This window comes from Canis lupus, chromosome X (assembly GCF_011100685.1).
Source record: "Canis lupus familiaris isolate Mischka breed German Shepherd chromosome X, alternate assembly UU_Cfam_GSD_1.0, whole genome shotgun sequence".
Lineage (NCBI taxonomy): Eukaryota > Metazoa > Chordata > Mammalia > Carnivora > Canidae > Canis > Canis lupus.
Window position 1 is genome coordinate 57,488,201 of NC_049260.1, and position 24,640 is coordinate 57,512,840.

A 24,640-nucleotide genomic window follows, 5' to 3' on the forward strand; every position below is an offset into this window, starting at 1 on the left:
AAGGAAGGTGCAACTGAGGCATTACAGCAATATAAAGTGGGTAAGGCAATGACAGCAGGGATTGTTAATGTTTTAAGTCCAAGAGAAGGGCCTTACCCAGTAAACATTCCCCAGCAATAATGCAAAAGGGGCAGGGGTTTGGAGGCGGGGGGGACAATCTTATTTCATGGCTGAATACATGAACACTTGAAACTGTGAGAATAGTCCATAAGAAGTGTCCAAGCGTGAGCGTGGGGAAAAGGGAAGATAAAGGGAAGACCAGGACTTATTTGGAATTTTATACATAGGAGCAATACAAAAGGAGAGGTAATATGAGTTACTATTTGACAGACAAGTTTTCGGCATATTACAATGTTTATACTCTATTATGCCATGCAGATGGGAGTGTTTGCCTAATAAGGCCAGGAAGGAAAAACCCATTGCTAATGGCATTGTGCCCATTAACAATCCCAGGGGAAGTTTTGTGTGGTCAGCAACCCCTGTAGTAATGCAAAGGGAGTTTAAGGGAACATTATCCTAAATCTAACAGAAGGGAACATAGATAATCGCCCACTGACAGCCCAAAAGAGAGGGGCCCTAGTACCCTTAAAATATACAAAGGGGGTACATAGGTCCCATCATTGCTAGTGGTGCATATCAACTGTCCAAGAGCTGAGGTCATGACAGCACTCCTCAGCAACAATCCAAAGGCAGTGGTAGGGGCATAGAACATCCTTTCACACTGCACAGATCCACAAACAAATACAAGTATGTATATAAATAATCTTGAGAAGAGCTCATTTATGGTTAACATGCCCCTGGTGCAAAAGTTGTTTGAGTGGATGCAATCCTAGTCCATTAGAAAAGATGGACAATTGCAATTATACACATTAAAGTCCAAAAGAAAGGGCATTAGGTAAATAGCATCTCCTTACTCCAACTCAGACGGTACAGGGGTTCTAGCATAAGGCATTCTTAGCAAACTACATTTACACATGAACTTTTCAAGTGAAAGAGTCTTAAGTAGTGGACACTACCTGCTGAACACGCTAAGAAGTAGGTAGGGTCCTTATTGAGTGCACAAAACAGGAAAAAATCCAATGGCACATATTAACGTCAAAAGAGGACCTTAGTTGATCAACACACTCTGCTGTACTGCAAAGGGTAGGTGAGGCTGTAGGACAACAGATAATTTCAATTATGAATGTTAGCAGTTTGCTAGAAGGAACTTTGGGAGAAAATAGTATTCCCTGCAGCAGTGCAAAGAGGTATGAGTTCTGGAAGTGATAAGGTTGTGGAAAACTACAAACTCTGCACATTAACTATCCAAATGTAAATGTCTTAGCAGTGGGCACCACCTACTGGAAGGCTTAGAAGTAGGGGTGTGGGGATGTCTCCCCATCTAGTGCATAAAAACCCAGACAAATACAATTATGCACATTAATAGGAAAAGTGAGGGGCCAGCAACCCTGGTATATTGCAAAGACATACAACAGGGTAGGATGAACTAAACTCCAATTATGTACATTAATGTTCAAGGGATATGGTATGGTTAATTAAAACCATGTACCTTGTACAAATATAAGGAACTCAAAGTAATGGGCACTCCCTGCTAAAAGGTAAAGGGAGTGGGGAGAGGGGTGTCCTTATTTAGTGTACAAGACCATGTACAAATACAATTAGGCCTAATCACAAGCCATGAAAAAAGGCCTTAGTGACCAGTATCCTTGCTTTATTATAAAAGGGGTCTGACAGTAGTACCTTATTCGATGGAAGGAGCCATGTGCAATTAGGCACATTAATGTCCATGGTGCATAGCTGTGGTCAGTTACAGTTGTGTTCCTTGACTGTTCAAGTGTGTAACAGCCTTGTAGAGGGGCCACTCCCTGCATAATATTAAATAAAGGGAGTATGGAGAGGTGTTCTTCTCTAGTACACAGAAATCCAGACAAATACAATCATGCACCTCAACAGGCCAAGAAATGGGGACCTTATGGGTCAGAATTCTCTGTAATACTTCAAAGGCAGTGTAAAGGGGAAGAATCCTAATGTAATTGTTATCATGCACATTAACTGTTTGAGAAAGGGGCCTTAAATTGACAGTATCCCATGCAGTAAAGCTTAGAGGCTGTGAAGAGTCAGGGACCCAAGTTAACTCAAAGGACAGTGGACAACTGAAACTACACACATCCAGAGTCCCAAGAGAAAGGCTCTAAAGTGATCAGTCACCTCTGCTTCAATAAGTGCAAAGTCCTGAACTAAAAGGCACAGTTATGGACAACTGAATATGTACAAGACAAGGAAGGTTGTGCACATTAACTGTTTTAGTGTATAAAATCTTGAGTAGTAGGTACCTCCTGCTGGAATATCAATAGTATGGGGAGGATCCTTACCTGGTGCACAGATAAGAGCAAATGTAAGTATGCACATTAACAGTTCAAGAGAGTGAATCTTGGCTAGTCGGAAGCCCCTGCAATAATGTAAATGGGGCAAGGAGATGAGATCCTATTCTAACATAAGGGAGCATGGATTACCGTAATTATGCACATTTAAACTGTGTAGGGAAAAAAAATAAACTGTGTAGGAAAAGCAGTCATAGTTGGTCAACACCCCTGACACGGAGAAGGTGTGATGGGGCTGGGATTCTAGTGCAATTGGGCACATTAACTGTCCAACAGAAAGACTTCAGGTGGTCAGTACCCTCTGGTATAGTACTAAGAAGTAAGGATATTAGCTTATCAAGAGGGCATATGCACATCAAGAATCCCAAGAAAAGAACTTTGAGATACCAGCATTCTCTGATGTAATATAAAAAGAGTGGGAAATTAATTTGAAGAGAAGGATTTTGCACACAAATAGTTCCAGAAAAAAGTGAGGTAATTAATACAAAGAGAGTACAAGGAACTTAAATGAAAGACACAGTGTGGTCAATTACCATGGTTCACTTTATCCTAGTACAAAGGTCTTAAATAAAGTGCATCCACTGCTGAATATAAGGGAAATTAGTGAAATCTTATCTAGTGCAGAGAAAAAGGAACAAATGCAATTATGCACTTTAACAATGCACAAAAGGGGGGGGGCTTGGTGTTCAGCATCCCTTACCATAATGCTAACAGGGTGTGAGTGGGATACACCTTTAATAGTCCCAAGTATCTTCTGCGGTAATGCAAAGAGAGTTGGGGGAAATGGAATGAGATCATAGACTAAAAAAGGAACCACTGTTGTAACTCAACACAAAAACTGTCCTAAGTACTTTCCCAAGTAATGTAAAAGGAGTTAGAAGGCATGGGATCCTAGACTAAGAGAAGGGGACCAAACCTGCATTTAAGCATATTCATAGTCCCAAGTACTCTGGGTGATAATCCAAATGAACTTGAAGAGCATGGAATCCCAGACCAGCGGAAAGGACCACACCTGCAAATGGGACCTTTAACAGTCCCAGAAAGTAGAGGGGATGGGATCCTGGACCACAGCTGCAATTAACACCTTAACAGTCCCAAATACTTTCCCAGGTAATGTAGAGGGGGTGGAAAGTCATGGGATCCTAAATTACAAAAGGGACCACAGCTGTAAGTAAGCACTTTAACAATTCCAACTACCCTGTGCTATAATGCAAAGACAGAGGTACATGGAAAACTATACTAACAAGGGAACCATGGCTAAAATTAAGCAGTTTATCTGTCCCAAATATACCCCCAGATAATGTAAAGGGAGCTGGTGGGCATGATATCCTACAAGACAGAAAGTACCATAGCTGCAGCAGAGCATTTGACAGGTCCAAGTACTCTCTGCTATAATACAAAGAGAGTTGGAGGTATAGGAATCCTAAACTAACAGAAAGGAACACAGCTGTGATTAAGCATATTTCAGTACCAAATCTGCTCCCAGCTAATATAAAGGGAGGAGGTGGTCATGACTAGCAATATGGATCACACCTGTACTTAAGCACATTAACAATACCAAGTACCATCTGCTGTAATACAAAGGGAGTTAGAGGGCATTGGATCCTAGACTAACAGAGGGCACCATAGATGCAAATGAGCACTTAAACAGTCTCAAAAATCCTCCCAGGTAATGTAAAGGGAGTAGAAGGGGATGGGATCCTAAACCAATGAAAGTTACTACACCAGCAATTAAGTATTTTAACATCCCCAAGTACCCACTGCTATAAAGCAGAAGAGTAAGAGGGCATGGGAAATTATAGACACACAAAAGGGACCACAGCTCCAACTGAGCATTTAAACAGTCCCTAATACATCCTTAGGTAATGCAAGGTGAGCTGGAGGATGTGGGATCCTAGGTTAATAAAAGGGATTAGGATTGCAATTAAGCCCATTAAAAGTCCCAAAGATCCTCTGCTGTAATGGAAAAGGAGTTAGAGGGCATGGGATGCTAGACTAACAGAGGGGAGCACAGCTGCAAATGAGCACATTACAGGCCCAAATCTGTTCTTGATAATGCGAAGGGAGTTGGAAGGGACTGGAAACTGGACTGACAGAAGGGACAACTGTAATTAAACACGTTAACATTCCCAAATCTCCCAGTAATGTAAAGGGAGAAGAGAATGAGGTCCTAGACTAACAGATGGGACCATACCTGCAATTAAATATTCTAACACCAAGTACCATCTGTTGTAATTCAAAGAGAACAGGAGGGCATGGGAAACCATACTAACAAGTTGTTCAATTTAGTGGTGCAGCCCCCTCTAACACTCTCAAAAATCCTCCCGGGTAATGTAAAGAAAGTAGGAAGAGATGGGATCCTAGGAATTACAGAAGGTACAAGAGCAGCAATTAAGCATCTTAACAGTCCCAAGGACCCTCTGTTGTAATGTAAATTGAATAGGAGGGCATGGGAAACTATACTAATAGAAGACACAACAGCTGCAATTAAGTGATACAACAGTCTCAAATACACTCCCAGGTAACACAAAGGCAGTTGGAGGGCCTGGGATACTAGGCTAACAGAAGGTACCGTAGCTACAGTTAAGTCTATTAACTGTCCCAACGCCCTCTGCTGTAATATAAAGGGAGTTGGAGAATACTAGGATCCTCTAACAGAACCACAGGTTCTAAAATTAAACACATTAACAGTCCTAAGTAGCCTGTGCTGTGTGTAGGTGTTGGAAGACACAGGACCGCAGACTAACAAAAGGGACCACAGTTGTAAATGAGCACAATTTAGTAGTCCCAAATCCACTCCCAAGTAATGCAAAGTGAGTAGGAAGGGATGGGACCCTCGACTAAGAAAAGGGACCACAGTTGCAACTAAGCACTTTTAACAGTCCCAAAGACAATCCTAGGGAATATAAAGGGAGTTAGAGGATAGGAGATCCTAGACTAACAGAAGGGACCATAGCTGTAATCAAACACCTTAGAGGTCTGAAGTACCCTCTGCTGTGATGCAAAGGAAGTAAGAGGGCGTGGGAAACTAGATTAACAGAAAGGATTGTAACCACAATTAAGCACATTCACAGTCCCAAATGTCCTGTCATAGAATGTAAAGGGAGTAAAAGGGGATTGGCATCCTAGACCACAAAAGGCACCACAGCTACATTTAAGGACCTTTAGGTGCCAAGTATCCCCTGCTGTAATGCATAGGGAGTTGAAGAGGATGGAATCCTACAAACATAAGGGACAGAGCTGCATTTAAGCACATTAACAGTCCCAGGTACACTGTTGTGCTAATGCAAAGTGAATAGAAGGGGATGGGATCCCAGATTAACAGGAGGGATTGTAGCTATAATTAAGTCCCAGGTACCCTCTGCAGAAATGCAAAGGAAGCAGGAGGGAATTGAATCCTAGACTAACAGAAGGTACCATAGCTGCCTTTTAAGGACCTTAAAGATCCCAACTACCCCCTGCTGTAATGCATAGGGAGTTGAAAAGGATGGAATCGTACAGGAACATAAGGTACGGGAGCTGAATTTAAACATATTTACAGTCCCCTGTACCCTCTGCAGTAATGCAAAGCAAGTAAGAGGGGATGGGATCCTAGACAAACAGAAGGGACTTATAGCAGCAATTAGGCACACTAACAATCCGTAGTATCCTCTGCAGCAATGCAAAGTAAGAGAGGATGGGAACATTAACAGAAGGGGCCATAGCTGAATTTGAGCGCCTTTAAAGTCCCAAGTACCCTCTGCAATAATGCAGTTAGGTGGGGACCCGGTCCTAGGTTAACAGAAAAGATATTAAGCACATTAACAATCCCTTGTACCGTCTGTGGTAATGCAAACAGTGTGGAATGGAATGGGATCCTAGACTAACAGAAGGGATTGTAGCAACAATTAGGCACACTAATAGTCCCAAGTATCCTCTGCAGTAATGCAAAGTAGGAGAGGATGGGAACTTAAACAGAAGGGGCCAGAGGTGCATTTAAAGCACTTTAAAGGTCTCAAGTACCCTATATGTAATGCAAAGTAAGTTAGGTGGGGATGGGATCCTAGACTAACAGAAAGCACCATAGCTGAATTTTAGCACATTAAAGGTCTCAATTACCCTCTGCTGTAATGCATAGGGAGTTGGAGTATAAAATCCCTACACTAACATATGGGCTGTAGCTGCATTTAAGCACATTAACAGTCCCATGTGCCGACCATGATCATGTAAAGGGAATAGGTGGGGATGGAATCCTAGTCGAACAGAAGGGACCATAACTACATTTAAGCATACTAATAATCCCTTGCACCCTCGGTGGTAATGCAAACTCTGTAGGAGGGGATGGGATCCTAGACAAACAGAAGGGATTATAGCAGCAATTAGGCACATTAACAGTCCCAAGTATCCTCTGCAATAATGCAAAGCAGGAGAGGATGGGAACATAAACAGAAGGAGACACAGCTGCTTTTAAGCATCTTAAAGATCTCAAGTACCCTCTGCTGTAAGGCAAAGGAAGTTAGGTGGGGATGGGATCCTAGACTATCAGAAGGCACCATAGCTGTATTTAAGCACCTTAAAGGTCCCAAGTACCCTCTGCTGTAATGCATAGCATGTTAGAATGGAATTCTACACTAACACAGGGGATCATAACTGCATTTAAGCACAGTAACAGTCCCAAGTACCCTCTACAATTATGCAAATGGATTAGGGCAGATGGAATCCTAGGTTAACAGGAGAGACCTCAGCTGCCTTTAAGGCACATTAATAGTCCTTTGTACTTTTTGTGGTATTGCAACCCCTGTAGGTTAGAAGATCCTAGACAAATAGAAGGGACTATAGCAGCAATAAGGCACAATTAGCAGTCCCTTGTACCTACTGTGGTCATGGGAACTCAGTAAGAGAACAGGATCCTAAATTAACAAAAGAGATAGTAGTTACATTTAAACACTTAATTGTCCCTTGTACCTTCTGTAACAATGCAAATGGTTTAGAAGAGGATGGGATTATAAACAAACAGAAGGGACTGCAGTGGGAATTAGGCACATTTACAGTCCCAAGTACCTTTGCAATGATGCAAAGGAAGTAGGAGGGGATGGGAAAATCACCTAACAGAAGGGCTATAGCTGCATTTAAGCACCTTTAAAATCCCAAGTACCCTCTGCTGCAATGCATAGGCAGTTGGAGAGGATAGAATCCTACACTAACTTAAGGGACCATGGCTTCATTTAAGCATATTAACAGTCCCGTGTCCGCTCCATGATAATGCAAAGGGAGTAGGTAGGGACGGGATCCTAGTCTAACAAAAGGGACCATAGTTGCATTAGAGCACATTAAGAGTCCCAAGTACCCTCTGCAATAATGCAGAGTTAGGTGGGGACCAGGTCCTAGGTTAACAGAAGAGATCTTAGCTGCATTTAAGCACATTAACAATCCCTTGTACCCTCTGTGGTAATGCACAGTGTGGAACGGAATGGGATCCTAGACTAACAGAAGGGATTGTAGCAAATTTTAGGCACACTAACAGTCCCAAGTATCCTCTACAGTTAATGCAAAGTAGGAGAGGATGGGAACATATACTAACAGAAGGGACCAGAGGTGCATTTAGCACCTTGAAGGTTAAAACTACTGTAATGCATAAGGCATTGGGAAGGATGGAATTCTACATTAACATAAGGGTCTGTGGATGCATTTAAGTACATTAACAGTCCCATGTACCCTCCATGATAATGTAAAGGGAGTATGTGGGGATGGGTTCCTAGTCTAACGGAAGGGACCACTGCTATGATAAGTTCATTGACAGATTCAAGTACCCTCTGCAAAATGCAAAGAAAATTAGGTCGGGATGGGAACCTAAGTTGACAGAAAAAACAACAGCTGCATTTAAGCACCTTACCAGTCCCTTGTACTCTCTTCGGTAATGCAAACCATGCAGGAGAGGATAAGAATCTAGACAAACAGAAAGGACTGTAGTAGCATGTAGGCACATTAACAGTCCCAAGTAGCCTCTGCAGAAATGCAAAGGAAGTAGGAGATGGGAACAGAAACAGAAGGGGCCATATCTGCACTTAAGCACCTTAAAGGTCTCAAGTACCCTCTGCTGAAATGAAAGGAATTAAGAGTGCATGGGGAAACTAGGTTAACAGAAGGGACGAGGGCTGCAAGTAAGCTCATCAACAGTCCCAAATACCATCTGTTCTAAAACAAAGTAAGTCATAGGGCATAGGATCCTAGACTAACAGAAGGGACTGTAACTACAGTTAAGCACATAAACAGTCCCAAATGCCCAGCCATGTAATATAAAAGGAGTAGAAGGAGAATGGGATCCTAGACTAAGTTGGCACCACAGCTACATTTAAACACCTTAAAGGTGGCAAGTACCCTCTGCTATAATGCAGAGGGAGCTATAGAGGATGGAATCCTATATTAACATAAGAAACAGAGCTACATTTAAGCACATTAACAGTTCCACGTACACTGTCATTCTAATGCAAAGTGAATAGAAGGGAAGGGGGTCCCTAGGGAAGGGACCACAGCTAAAATCAAACGTATTAATAGTTCCAAGTAGCCTCTGCTGTGTGTAGGAGTTGGAAGGCAGGGGACCCCAGACTAACAAAAGAGACCACAGTTGCAACCAAGCACTTTTAACAGTCCCAAAAACAATCCTAGGGAATACAAAGGGAGTTGGAGGATAGGAGAATCTAGACTAATAGAAGGGACCATAGCTGTAATCAAACACCTTAGAGGTCTCAAGTAATGCACAGGGAATTATAAAGAATGGAACCGTACAGTGATGTAAGGAACCATAGCTGCCTTAGAGGACATTAACAGTCCCAAGTATCCTTTGCAGTAATGCAAAGGAAGTTAGATAGGAATTGGAACCCAGGTCAAGAGAAGAAGCCATAGCGGCCTTTAAGTACAGTAACAGTCTCTCTTGCCTTCTGTGATAATGCAAATGCTGTAGGAGGGGATGGGATCGCAGACAAACAGAAGGGACTACAGTGGCAAGTGGGCACGTTAACAGTCCTAAGTAGCCTCTGCAGTAATGCAAAGTTAAGAGGGCATGGGAACATTAACAGAAGAGGCCACAGCTGCATTTAAGCACCTTAAAGGTCTCAAGTACCCTCTGCTGTAAGGCAAAGGAAGTAGGAGTGCCTGGGAAACTAGATTAACAGAAGGAACTATAGCTGCAATTAAGCTCATTAATAGTCCCATTGTACCCTTCATGATAATGCAAAGGGAGTAGGTTGGGACAGGATCTAACAGAAGGGACCTGAACTGCAATTATGCACATCAACAGTCCCAGGTACCCTCGAGAATAATGCAAAGAGATTTAGATAGGGAAGGGATCAGAGGAGACCTTAGCTGCCATTTAAGCACATTAACAGTCCCTTGTACTCTGTGTAATTCAAACTCAGTAAGAGGGAGGGGATTGGGATCCTGGACAAACTGAAAGGACTCTGACAGCAATTATGCACGCTACAGTCCCAAGTATCCTCTGTAGAAATGCAAAGGAAGTAGGAGGGGATGGGTTCCCAGACTAACCTAAGGCACCATAGCTGCCTTTGAGGACCTTAAAGATCCCAACTACTCTGCTGTAATGCATAGGGAGTTGAAGAGGATGAAATCCCACACTAACTTAAGGGACAGAGCTGCATTTAAGCACTTTAACGGTCCCATGTACTCTTTCTGCTAATGCAAAATGAGGAGGAGGGGATAGGATCCTAGACTAACAGAAAGAATAATAGCTGCAATTAAGAACATTAACATTTACAAGTATTCAGTGCAGTAATGCAAAGTAAGAGGGGATGGGAACATAGACTAACAGAACTGACCATAACTGCCTTAAGCACCTTAAAAGGCCCAAGCAGCCTCTGCAGTAATCCAAAAGGAGTTAGGTGGGAATGGAATTCTAGGTTAACAATAGGAGACATTGGAGATCACAATTTTGCACATGAACAATTTTAAGATAAGAGCCTTAGGTAATTAACACCTTTTAAGATGTAAAGATAGTGCAGGGTTCCTGATACAAAAAACACAGTCTAATCAATTAACAGTGTATACATACACTGTCCTAAGTGTATAGCTCCTGAGTAGTAAAGGTCCCCTGCTAAATTACAAAGGGAGTGGGTGTGGCTAGTTCACAGACCGTGTGCCAATGCAATTTGAAAATTATCAATTCAAGAGGATACTTGAGTGATCAGCCCACATTATAGTATGCAAATGGGATACAGTGGCCCTTTCAAATGGACAGGACTCTGCACAACTGCAACTGTGTAAATTAACTGTCCAAGAACTGAGTTTCTGAATAATCTGCACTCCCTAACAATATCCCAGAGAGGTTAGAATGAGGTGGGATTCCGTTTTTTATTGCACAGCACCATGGATATATGCAATTATGGACATCAACTGTTTAAGAGAAGTGACCTTGGGTAATCAGAACTCATAAGCTATGGCATAAAGATAAGGTTATATCCCAGATTAACTGGTGGAACCATGGGAAATGAGGATTTTACATATTAATGCAAAGTGGTAAGTAGTCTGTACTACCTACGAGTAATGAAAAGAGCATGAGTGGGTCTTATCTTTTAGGCAGGACCATGAACAATAATGATTGTACTCATTAATATCCCAAAGTAAAGGACTTTGAGGATGAGCACCTCTGCCATAATGCAAAGAAGCTGCAAAGGACTTGTGTAATGAACAGGGATATGGACAATTGGGATTACACTCATTAATAAATCAAGGAACATGGTCCCAGGTAGTTAGCACTTCCTAGTAGCAGTGCCAAGGAGACTGAGGGTCACTAATCACTGGACAAGATAATGTACAATTTAAATCTGGTATTTAATCCCAGAAGCAGGACAAACATGGTAGGGTGCCTTTGTTTACAAAACAAGGCTGATACAACTGGGATGAGCATGTTAACTGTTTAAAGACTCATGTTTTCTGCAGCCACTCCTGAATTCAGCAAAAGGGTTTAGGACTGTGATCTTAGCCAATAGGTGGGATTATGGACAATTAAAATTTCACTCAGTGTAGTGTTCAGGTGATCAGCACAATATATGAAGACTGCCCAGAAAACTGGGGCTGGGGTTACTGCAGCAATGACAGAGGAATGGTTTCTCCTTCCTCAAAGGCAGGGGAGAGATGATGAATAACCAAAATTATGAACAATGGGTGTCTGATATAAAACTCTCAACTAACACTTTCTAACATTAACACAAAGGTACATGGATTGTTTGTTCTAACATGGGATAGTGGACAAATGTAATTGTGTACATTAAAAATGAGGACTCAGGTAGTCAACTCATAAAATCAGCAATGCTAGAGGGAGAGAGGGTATTCAGTCTTATGGATGAGCAATGGATAAATTATTTTTAGCACCAAATCAATGCCAATTGGAATAACTTTACGGGTGGGGGCTGGGGCTGGGGCTGGGGCCGGGGCCGGGGCTGGGGCTGGGGCCGGGGCCGGGGCTGGGGCTGGGGCCGGGGCCGGGGCCGGGGCTGGGGCCGGGGCTGGGGCCGGGGCTGGGGCCGGGGCCGGGGCTGGGGCTGGGGCCGGGGCTGGGGCTAGGACTGGGCAGATGGGGCTAGTACTGGGCAACTAGCGGTTAAGGCTGGGCTGGGGCAGGGCTGGACACAAGGCAGGGGAAGGGGTGGTGCTAGATGTGGGGGCGTTGCTGGGAGCAGGGCTGGGGAGCATCTGGGGACTGTGGAGGCCAGGCACCACGGAAAATTTAAATTGTGGACAGTTGACAATCAGTAATGGGAAGTGCTGGTGCTAGAGGTCGGGGCGGGGGTTGCTGGGAGCAGGGCTGGGGAGGATCCGGGAACTGTGGAGGCCAGGCACCACGGAAAATTTAAATTGTGGGCAGTTGACAATCAGTAATCTTTGACTAGAGGAACAAGACCACAGCAAGTCAAGTTTCCTGATAGAGAAGTTATTAATTAGTGCAGCTTTCAAGATGGGAACAAAGCAAGGCCTGGACTGGAGTGGGCCTTCAAATATTCCTTATTACATTTGATCAAGTTAAAATTTTAATTATTTCTGTGTCCTAAGACTTCAAAAATCCAAAAGGAAGTAGGTTATTAGGTCAATTTGAAAGTTAAAAAATAGTAAAAAGTTTTTAAATGCCAGTTTGACTTTGAATATCTAAAGCCCAAAAAATGTTTAAGCAATTTATAAAGAAGAAATTGAAAACTTTAAGTAATTTTAAGGAACCCAAAAATGAAAACTCATTAAATGTAATTGAATTCTACAAATAAGCTCCTAAATACATTCCCAGAATAGTCACTTAAAGCTTAAAACCAATACTAGCAAACTACATAATCAAACCATGTAAGACTGACACCCAAGAAATAAATATAATCAAAATCCGACCCCAGCATTAGCCATGGGGTAGGTGTTCCTCTTGAGGAAGGTAGAGACTCCTCTTCTGCCACCTGTTGGCCAAGGATCATCGTGATCCATTTTGGTTCTTGCCAGGACTCACCACCAGGTTCACACCTGGCAGGCATGGAGCACTGCCCCTAGCCATATTGCAGAAGAGCAAGGGCGGGGGTGGGGGGGCAGACTAGCCTTAGGCCATGGCACCAATGCAGAGAAATGGGGGTTAAGGTTCAGCCCATAGCCAAATATCCAACACTGCCAGAAGCAACGCTGGAGGGGAGGGAGCAAATTAGAGGGGAGGGAGCAAGTGAGAGGGGAGGGAAGTGGTAAACACAAGTGTCCTTGGAAAGACCTTGGGTACCACCCACTGGGAGAAGACGTACAAACATGGCTCCTCTGCTTCCTCCTGACTGGCTGAATAAAGACGGCTGTGTGGTGCTATGCTAACTCACACAGTCTAATTCCATCCTCCAGTAATTGGCTATGCCCAATTCTACCACCCTTTCTGATTGGGTGGGTCATGCGGCAATCCAACATTGTCCATCCCACCTTTCTCTCACTTTTCGCGGCAAACACGACAATGCCCGCCATCTTTAACAATGCGGCAGGCCCACCTGGTGCAAAGCCCGCCAAGAATGTACCGGGCAAAAATCCCCGCCATGACGTCCACGTGACAAACTGCCATGATATCCAAATGACAAGGTCTGCCATATTGTCCCTGCGGCAAAACCTGTCAGGAAATGCACACGGCAAGACAAAAGCCCGCCATGTTTTACACTGCGGCAAGTACTCCAGCCGCCATCTTTTACTATGTAACAGAATATTTGCACCGCCATGCTGTGCACCAGAACAAAGACACCACCATGATGTGGCCTTCCCGCCACATGAACACTGCGGCAAAATTGGGTCCGCCATTTTGGACACTCTAACAAAGCAGAGAGCCATGCTGAGCAATGCCGCAAACCCAAAACCGCCATTTTGAACCCTGTGCCTAAGTCTTCTCCCTATTATTTTCGACCAGCCTCTTGCAACATGACACAAGACCATACTGTTTTTCTACCTCATGATACCACGGTTCACGCAAAGCTTCTAACAAGCCCCCAAATCAGCTCATTCAAAACATTTAGCTAATGCAACGCATATAACTGCCTCTGCCTGTCCCGTTATCCATATTAGTTCCCTAATTTATAGTTGGCACAAACAACTAGCTCTCAGCCGACCAGCTAAAGTGGCCGCCATCTTTCCTCCCCAGCCTACCTAACCCCTTAGCCTAACTGCAAAGTCATCTCCCAGCCAAAGCCGTAGGTCCACTCACACAACACCAAACGATTAGCAGCATAAATTTGCAGACATTCCAGATAGCTCAACGAACCACAAAAAACAACACTTCCATCCATAAAAGGCCCCGATGGGCAATGAGAAAAAAAAAATCTAAACAGGTATCCACAGCCCCGATGGGCAAGGAAAAAAAATTAAAAGCAGGTATCCGAGGCCCCGATGGGCAAGGGAAAAAAAAAATAAAAGCAGGTATCCGAAGCCCCGATGGGCCAAAAGTAATTTTTTTTAAGCAGGTATCCATTGCCCCGATGGGCCAGGGAGTTGGGGGGGGGGGGGGCACAGCAGGTATCCGAGGCCCCGATGGGCTAAGGGGAAAAAAAAATAAAAGCAGGTATCCGTGGCCCCGATGGGCAAATTTAAAAACAAACAAACAAAAAAAAAGAATTAAAAGGCAGGTATCCACAGCCCCGTTGGGCAATAATAATAATAATAATAAAACCCGGTATCCGCAGCCCCGATGGGCAAAATATAGAAAAAAGAAGGAAAAAGAAAAGCAAACCACGAAAAAACAGAGGCATCAACCAAAAATCATTCCAATGAAAAATTCTTTTAAAATGGAAAATTGCCTAAAAATATCCCAAATACCTGAAAAATAGGGAGGAGGTGTCAAGAAAACACTCGAAGAAAGTTCAGAATTGTTAAGATATTTTATGGAATTTGGGTGAATTTTCTTAAAGAAATACGGCATAAGGGGTGGTTGGAGCTGGAAAACGTTCCAGAAAGAACCACACGGGCGAAGACACCCACTGTTAGCGAGCTACCATCTCGGGAAAGGAAGAAATATGGCGGCAGCAGCAAATTGCAGTGCTTTAAGAAGTGAGGGGGAGGGAACCTGAGGGCGGAGGGAGTAGAAGAGGAGTGGCCTAGAAGATTGAAAGCCAGACATCTTTGTGGTTTAACTGGTTCAAAATTTAACCAGTAACAAGAAAAAGGGATATTTCAAGAAAACAGCAACGTTAGAAAGAACACTAGACTGGAAGTAGCCTTCATTGCTTGAGCACAAATTCAATGGGCTTTCAATGGGTTCTTATCTATAGAATAGGGACGTTGAGGAAGTCAAATTAGATAACTAATGCTAAAATTCTCCACAAACAACATAGCAAATGAAAGGGTTTTAGTTTAGTTTGGTTTTGTTTGAAATGGGAAGAAGGAGGAAGTAAGCTTTGATATGTTGATAAAGAATCCCAATACCTCTTTCAGCCAGAAGGTATAACTCCCCCACCACAGCTAGGAAGGGTACTACATTAAGGTTAGAACCCTCTCCAAAGGACTTTCCCTTTCATTATCTAATGAGATAGTGCCCGTTTGTTCCTATGTTTGATAGATAATGAAGCTGTTATATGATATGCATGAGGTCACACACCATGATTTTGAGTCCGTGTATTTTCTACTCCAGCATTCTGCCTTTGTATGGCCCCCGATCATGGAGATGTAGAAGTGCTTTTAAGTCAAACGGTGAGCAAGAGAAAGGAAGGAACAGAAGGTAATTCACAGAATGTCATTTTGGCCACTAAATAATCAAGAAGCTGTACTGTCTGTGATCTGTTTGCAATTTTTAAACCGTGAGTCCTTAATCTTTTAGTATTTTCCTATTTCCTCCATGAATCTGATGACCCCCAACATTGAACCAATCCTAAGGTCACAGAAGTGAAGTTCACTCACTGACAGTAACTGATAGGCAAAAGCTCTTATAAAAGCCAAAATTGCCCCCCAGAAACCTGGCTATTTCAGTGAGAAGATTCAATCTCATAAACTTTCCTATATTATGTATCAGAGAAACAATGGAGAACCAGAGGGAAACAATGAAAACTAAGTATCACACAATGATTCTTAGAAAGAGGATACATTGCCTTCCCACTGGCTGAACTAAAAAGTGTAACTATTAACCCAAATGCTATCAGGTAAGCAATACCCTCCAGTCTCCAGAAAATAATAAAGTATATAAAATTTTCTTCCTCAGGGACACCTGGGTGGCTCAGTGGTTGAGTATCTGCCTTCCGCTCAGGTCATGATCCTGCGGTTTTGGAATTAAGTCCTGCATCGGGCTCTCCACAGGGAGCCTGCTTCTCCCTCTGCCTGTCTCTCTGTCTCTCTCTGTGTCTCTCATGAATAAATAAATAAAATATTTTTTAAAAATTCTTCCTTAAAGGATACATTCCATCTTCTAAGTGCTCTTGGTTCACCCACAAAAAAGCATCTGACATGTTATTCCAAATGAGGGAAATTGTGTTGTACAAGTGCTACCCTTGAGAAGACAATGCTTAACACAAAGAGAATCTATTAACAGAATTTCAGTCTGGAGGATAATTTTCCACAAGAGCCTTCCTGAACACCCAAAAATTAACTGTGGAGCAAAAGCCAACAAACAAGACCTGCTATGCTTTCCAGATTTGGGACAGGAAATGGAATTATAATTCTGAATGTCTTTAAGATTTCACCCTAATTTAAGTTTTCACAAGTTTCTAGTGAAAGAAATAGGAGGAAAAGGAATCCTGTTGTATAAGTTAGTAAATTGAGATTGAGGGATACTGGTTTCTTTGTGTTTGGCTTAAAAGCTAGTGACAGCATGAGGATCCCAGAATAAAGACTTATAGCTTTGGTTGCACTTTAGTGAAATAATACTGTTGATAAAACTGCCTCGTGTATTAGACGTCTCTAGTGAGAATTGTGGAATTTGTGTGGAGTTCTAAATCACTGTAATGAGGGACACCTGGGTGGCTCAGTGACTGAGCCTTTGGCTCAGGGCATGATCCCGGAGTCCTGGGATCGAGTCCCACATTGGGCTCCCCTGGAGAAGCCTGCTTCTTCCTCTGCCTATGTCTCTGCCTCTTTCTCCGTCTCTCATGAATAAATAAATATTTAAACTAAATAAATAAATAAATAAATCACTGTAATGATCATGTTGCATTCCAAAAATAACCATACCTGTAAAAGTCAGTCGCTACAACCACTTTGATATCACTCAGTCATCAGAGAAAAACAATGATTATATAAATACTATTCCCTTAACACGGGGCCTCTCGGCCTGGATTTACCAGTAGGACTTAAAAAGCAAACCAACTATCATCAGATAATGTTTATCAGGTCACCTGAACAAATCTTAAACTCCTTCTTTATAGGCCATGAACTAATAGTATTACCAGGAATCTGACCACCCCTCCCAACATAGAACTTAATGTGTTTCAGCTTATTGTGTCTTTAGCATAAGCTACCAATCATTAGGGTAACGAGGCCTGCCTAATATAGCTCTGTCCAATAGAATATTCTACAATTTTGGTAATGTTCTATACTTTTTAGATCTTGGGTTAAAGAAACTTTTCTTAAAAACAAGATTCAGATCATCAGCTACAAAAGATTGATAAATTTGACTTTTTGAAATTAAAATGTTTTGTTTCACAAAAACACCTTAAAAGGTAAAAGAAAGACTATAAATTGGTTGTCCTGGAGTTCTGCAGCCAGGTTCTAGTTCCTGGAGAGCAGCCAACCTAGCAGTTTACTTCTATTGGGTCTCATAGTAATTTCTTTCATGGGATTGGGTGAAATGTGGCCACCAAAATGGTGACGACATGCTGATTCTCAATGACTGTCAATGACATCAGACACAGGACATTTCCAGGCTCTGGGCTATTCAGATCCACAGCCAACACAAAGAACTGTGGAGGCAAGAAATCTTTATTCTTTTGATACAAATCGGTTCCAAAGAGTCATTGCATTGGAAGTTATAACAGTGTTGCTACCTTTTCTTATAATGGGAAGTATAAAATTAGCCAGGTATGGTGCATTTGACAAAAAAAGGAACTTGAAAAAATGGTTTTGGGACCTGAAAAAGAAGAGGTGGTACATGGCCATTATTAAGAATTTTCACATGAACTGTTTAATAAACAAATCTGCAACTACCTCTTTCTACACATTATTCTAAATCTTCTTTGCTAAATTACTACACCTCACATGGACCCATGAATTTTATAATACATTTTAATTAGTTACATTGAAAGGATTCCTCCAAATTTTTGCCTAAGATCCTGTATGCCTTAGAGAAGCCCTGCTCGCTCCTACCACTTATCACCTTTGGGCTTTAATTATTCCTCCCCCACCCCCACCCTCAGACCACAGTCCTTTACTTCATGCTCTTCCCTTTGCCTTTACTACTACTTGGCTTTTTTCTGTGGCTATACCCTCGCTGTGTCCACACCTTCTACTTTGGGCTCCCAAATGCATGGAGTACACCAGGAATTACATAGGAGGAAGGAATCAAGACCTGTTTCTGAAAGATTCCAATTATTCTACTTTTAGGCTTGTCATTTTGTTAACCTAGAATTCCTCTCCTCAACTAGTTTAAAAAAAAAAAAAAAAGGCAAGAACTACCTGACTTAGCCAGCAGATGGCAGCATGAAATTAACAAAGAACAGCCAGCCAGAAGAAAAGGAGTCAAAGTCTTCAACTAATCTGAACTAAGGTCTGAGTTGAAGGGGGAAACGTTCATACAAGTTCAGTAACAGAAAAAAAGAATGAAAGAAAAATACGCAAACCCCTCTTATTTGAACAGTTCTCCTGAGTGGAAGTTTGTTCTTGGCTTCAAAGCAGTGCCACTGAAAAAGGACTTTCATAAAGCGTTCAGAGTCAAATTAACAGACTGGTGGGGGCCCTGAAAGCCATCATTAATGAAAAGCAGTTAAAGGAACTAGGACATATTATGGACATGAGAATACTTGTGGAAGGGTTCTTTACAATTCATAAGGACCGTCTACAATGGGAGAAAAATGATGAGCTGTGTTGTGTATAGCTTTATATAAATAAGGATGTCTGAATACTCTGAGTTGTCCAGAGATGGAACAAACTACCCCCAAAACTGGTGAGATGCTAATCTCTGAAGGTAGGAAAGCCAATGACGGAATTAGTGGGTATGCTACGAGAAGAATCATCATATAGAAAAGTCGGATCCCGTGCCCTGTAAGGATCTTCTAACTAGCTCAAGATCCTCTATATGGGATCTTACCTTTTTTTTATTTTTGTAAGGTTGTAATAAATAATTACAATTATCACATAATAACAGCTGATCACTATGATCCCATAGTAATAAGTGATTCTTATGATCAATTGAAGGCCAAAAATTTAGATAACCTAGATAAAATGGACAAATTCCAAGAAACACACAAACTACCAAATTTGCCTCAAGAAGAAATAGTAAATCTAAACAAACTTATACCAAGTGAGGAGATTGAATCAGTAATGAAAAATCTCCCAACAAAGAAAACTACAGGACCAAAGGGCTTCACTGGGTAATCTAACAAAAGTTTGAGAAAAAATCAACATCAACCATTCTCAAACTACTCCAAAAAACAAAAGAATAGGAAACACCTCCTAACTCATTCTATGACACCAAAGCCAGATGAAAGCATCACAAAAAAGAAAGCTACAAACCAATACTGTTTATGTACACAGATGCAGAAATTCTCAGCAAAATAGTAACAAATCAAATCCAGCACCATATAAAACATTTATACACCATGACAAATTGGAATTTATCCAGGAATTTAAGAGTATTTCAACATCTGAATATCATCATCTTAATTTATATAGAAAAAAAACATTTGATAAAATCCAACATTTTATTGACACAAAAACAGTCACAAGCTATAAATAGAAGAGAACTTCCTAAACCTGTTGAAGGGCATTTTTTAAAAAATTAAAAACCCACAGCTAATATCACACTCAATGGTGGAATTCTGAAAGCTTTTCCCCTATGACCAAGAACAAGACAAGAATGCCCATTTTCACCACTGCTTTCAACATTGTCCTGAAGAAGACCTAAAACAAGCAATTGGGCAAGAAAAAAATATACAAGACATCCAAATTGGAAAAGTAGAAGTAAAACAATTTCTATTCATAGATGACTAGATGATATATATATATATATATATATATAATCTTAAAGCAATCAAAAATATTATTAGTGCTAATAAATGAATTCAGCAATGGTACAGGATACCAAATCACAGGATACCAAAGACAACTGTCTTTCTCTACATTAGCAATGAATAATTTGAAAAGGAAATTAAGAATATTATGCACAGTAGCCAAAAGATGGAAACAATCCAAATGTCCATCAACTGATGAATGGGTAACAAAATGTGGTATAGCCATACAATGAAATATTATTGAACAATAAAAGGAATAAAGTGCTGAGATATGCTACAAGGTACATGAACTTCAAAAACATTATGCTAATTCAAAGAAGCCACACACAAAAAGATCACATATAGCAACATTCTATTTATATGAAATATCTGGATAATGCAAGTCCAGAGCCAGAAAGGCGATTCATGGTTGCCAGGGCCTGGAGGGAGTGAGGGGAATGGGGAATTGCTCAATGGAAGAGTTTTTTGTTTAAGGTCATGAAAATGTTCTGGAACTAGATATTGGACTTGGTTGCACAGCATTCAAAGGTACTAAATGTCACTGAATTGTACACTTTAAAATGGTTCAAATGGTAAGGTTTACAGTATGTGTATTTTATAACAATTTTAAAAAGAAAATGTTGGCCAAAAATGGGGGAGGTCATGGACATATTGGGGCCCTGGCCTATATTTAAATAGTTTGATTTCCCTAATAGAAGCCCAGCAGCTTCCAGCCATTCCAGCTACCCCAGCTAAGGCACCAAACAAGTGACCAAAACTATCTTGGGTTTTCCAGCCATAGTCAAACACCTGGTTAGAAGAAGCTGCATGAATGACTCCAGACAATACCATATTAATCATAACTGCCCAGTTGAGCCCACCCAACTCACAGAATCATGAGAAATAATGAATTGTTGATGTTTTAATTGTTGATGTGTAGCCCCAGGTGATTTGATAGCACATCAAAGTTTACCTCTCCAGAAAGGATGGGATAGGACGAGACTGCAGCTCACCTCTTTAAAAAGAATTCAACAAATAAGTATAACCTTGAATAAAATAATCCACCAGAAACTGACCTGGTCTCAATTTTGAGTAGCGTACACTATCAGTAGTAAAAGAAGAATGGCCATAGTTGCCAAGCATACTGTTTCTCTCTTATCACCTCTCAGATTAATTCTATTCAAATTAGTATATTCGACTGTTTCACATAGTTTTTTGTTGTTGATGATGGTATCTATCAGTCTAATAGGCCAATAGGCTAGATCAGTGGTTCTCAAAAAGGGATAGGTCCAGCAAACCAGCAGCATCAGAATTATTTCAAGTTGTTTCATTGTGTTAGCTTCCCTTCTCTGCAATGATAACTACCATTGAACATATATTCCATGTAAAAGCTTTAAATATATTATTTGACTTGATGTTTACAAGAGGCATTATGAGTAGTCTTCATCATACAGATGCAGAAATCAATCTCAAAGATATGAGGTGATCTGCTCAGGATCACGCAAACTAGAAATAGAAGGGATTGACATTTGAACCTGATCTGTCTTAATGCCAGAGTCCATGATAGAAGCACTACTTCACATTGTCTCCAAAAATCTATCCTATCCCGTGGGTGCCAACCATACCAAACTGCCACATGAGGCCCTATTGTGGATTCTTAAAGTCAGGAAGGAAAAAGAGACAAAATAAGATCTTAAATTCAGAGCTGCCAACTCCAACTTTTTAAAACCTAATTCTATCTTAACTTGTCTAAGAATACTTCCTAGGAAGCCCAAACCAAAATTAATTTCTGATTTTCTCATACTTCTACAGTTTGTAACATATGACACAATCATCCTAGCTTAACCCCCTGGCCTTTTGAGATTTAGTATTGTAAGCTCTGTATGTCAACTCAAAGTAACAAAACAAGTGTTACATAAAGTTGCTTCAAAAATGGCTTTCATTGGGGTGCCTGGGTGGCTCAGTTATTTAAGCAACTGACTTGATTCCAACTCAGATCATGATCTCAGGGTCCTGGGATCAAGCCCAACATTGGGGTCCAGGCTCAGCGAGGAGTCTGCTTGAGAATTCTCTCTCTCCTTCTGCCTCTCTCCCCCGGTCATACTCTTTTTCTATCTCTGTCTCTATATATCTCTCACTCTCTCAAAAAATAAATAGATCTTCAAAAAATGGCTTTCATCTTCAACAAATGGTATTGGGAAAACTGGACAGTTACATGCAAAGGAATGAAACTGGACTACTTTCTTACCCATACACAAAAATAAATTCGCTGGACACCTGGGTGGCTCAGCAGTTGAGCGTCTGCCCTCAGCTCAGGGTGTGATCCCGGGATCCCAGGATCAAGTCCCACATCAGACTCCCTGCCTGGGGCCTGCTTCTCCCTCTGCCTGTGTCTCTGCTTCTCTCTGTCTGTGTCTCTCATGAATAAATAAATAAAAATCTTTAAAAATTTTTTAAAATAAATTCACAATGGATTAAGACCTAAATGTGAAAAAAAGACCTAAATGTGAGACCTGAAACCATAAAGATTCTAGATGAAGAGTGCTTGGGTGGCTCAGTCAAGTGTTTGGCTCTTGATTTCAGCTCAGGTCGTGATCTCAGGGTAGTGAGATCAAGCCCTGCATCGAGCTCTGTGCTGGGCATGGAGCCTGCTTAAGATTCTCTCTCCCTCTGCTCTCTCCATTTATGCATGTGCTCTTTCTCTAAAATAATAATAATAATAATAATTTTAACATTTAAAAAATAAAAAAGAATACATTTTTTAAAAATCCTAGAGGGGCGCCTGGGTGGCTCAGGTGGTTAAGTGTCTGCCTTCAGCTCAGGTCATGATCTTGAGGTCCTGGAATCAAGCCCCAAGTTGGGCTCCCTGCTCAGCAAGGGAGCCTGCTTCTCCCTCTCCCTCTGCCCCTGCTCCGGTACTCTGTCTCTCACTCACTCTGTTAAATAAATAAATAAAATCTTTTTAAAAAATCCTAGAGGACAGCACAGGCAGTAACCTCTTTGGCATTGGCCATAGCAACATTTATATATATATATGTCTCTTGAGGCAAGGGAAATAAAAGCAAAAATAAACTCTTGGGACTACATCAAAATAAAAAGTTTCTGCACAATGAAGGAATCAATCAATCAAACTTAAAGGCAATCTATCGAATGGGAGAAGGTATTTGCAAATAACATATCTGATAAGGGGTTAGTACCCAAAATATATAAAAAACTAATACAACTCAACACCCAGAAAAAAAGGGAACTCTTGCCAACTGTTGGTGGGAACGTAAATTGGTACAGCCATATGGAAAACAGTATGGAGAGTCCATTAAAAACTAAAAATAGAATTACCATACAATCCTGCAATCTGGGTATATATACAAAGGAAATAAAATCTGTTTCTCAAAGAGATATCTGCACTCCCACATTCCCTGCAGCATGATTACACAATAGCCAAGATATAGAAACAACCTAAGTGTCCATCGACAGATGAATGAATCTAAAAAATGTGATTGTATATGTATATATCTGTGAACACACATAACATTTACATGTGCATACACATTATTTAGCCATAAAAAAGAAGGAAATCCTACCATTTTCAATAACATGGATGAACCTGCAGGGCATTGTGGTATGTGGAATAAGTCAGACAGAGAAAGACAAATACTGTATGATGCCACTTATATGTAAAACACGAGAAAGTCAAATTCTTTGAGTACAGTGGCAGTCACCAAGGGCTAGAGTAGGGGAAATGGGGAGATACCAGTCTAAGGGTACAAACTTTCAATTATAAGATGAATATGTTCTGAGGATCTAATATATAGCATTGTGATTATGTCACTATAGTGGACTGAGACTCCACTCTCCTATCTCCTGGGACTCCAGATTTCAGTTCCCCATCCATTTCAAATCCTGTCTTTGGTTAAACATATTTCTAGCATTGGCCTACTAATCACAGGATACTCTAAGTCTCTGAATGATAGTTCAGGTCTAGACCTAGTAGGCAAACCTAAAGAACATTTCCAATGTAGCTTCACTTAAATCTTCTTGTACTCCAAAAGCATGTTTTCTAATTAGTCAAGTGGCTTTAAGCATACATTCCCTGGAAACATGACAAACTCATACTCTCCCATGCATAAATCCTTTTTCATTTTCTTTTTTAAAAAGATTTATTTATTTATTTATATTTATTTATTTATTTATTTATTTATTTATTTATTATTTACGGAGGGGAGGGGCAGAGGGAGAGAATCTTCAAGCAGACTCCTCGCTGAGCACAGAGCCTGACTTGGGACTCCATCTCAGGACTCATGAGATCATGACTTGAGCTGAAACCAAGAGTTGGAGTCTTAACCAACTGAGCCACCCAGGCATCCCTCCATTTTCAAAATAAGCAAAACTAAAACCATTTGCAAGCCTTAAAAACAGCTACACATTATTCAAACCTTATGCACCTTTCCTTGGCAACTTACTTCCTGCCCCACCTTTTTACTGCTCTTTAGTATCATTCATTAAACACATAATTGTTGCAAAAGTAGCTCTTCTGCTCAGAATTGAGTGGAAATAAGAGTTAAATGAGTTTGGGGTGCCTGGATGACTCAGTTGGTTAAACATCTGGCTCTTGGTTTTGGCTCAGGTAGTGATCTCCATCAGGGTTGTGAAATC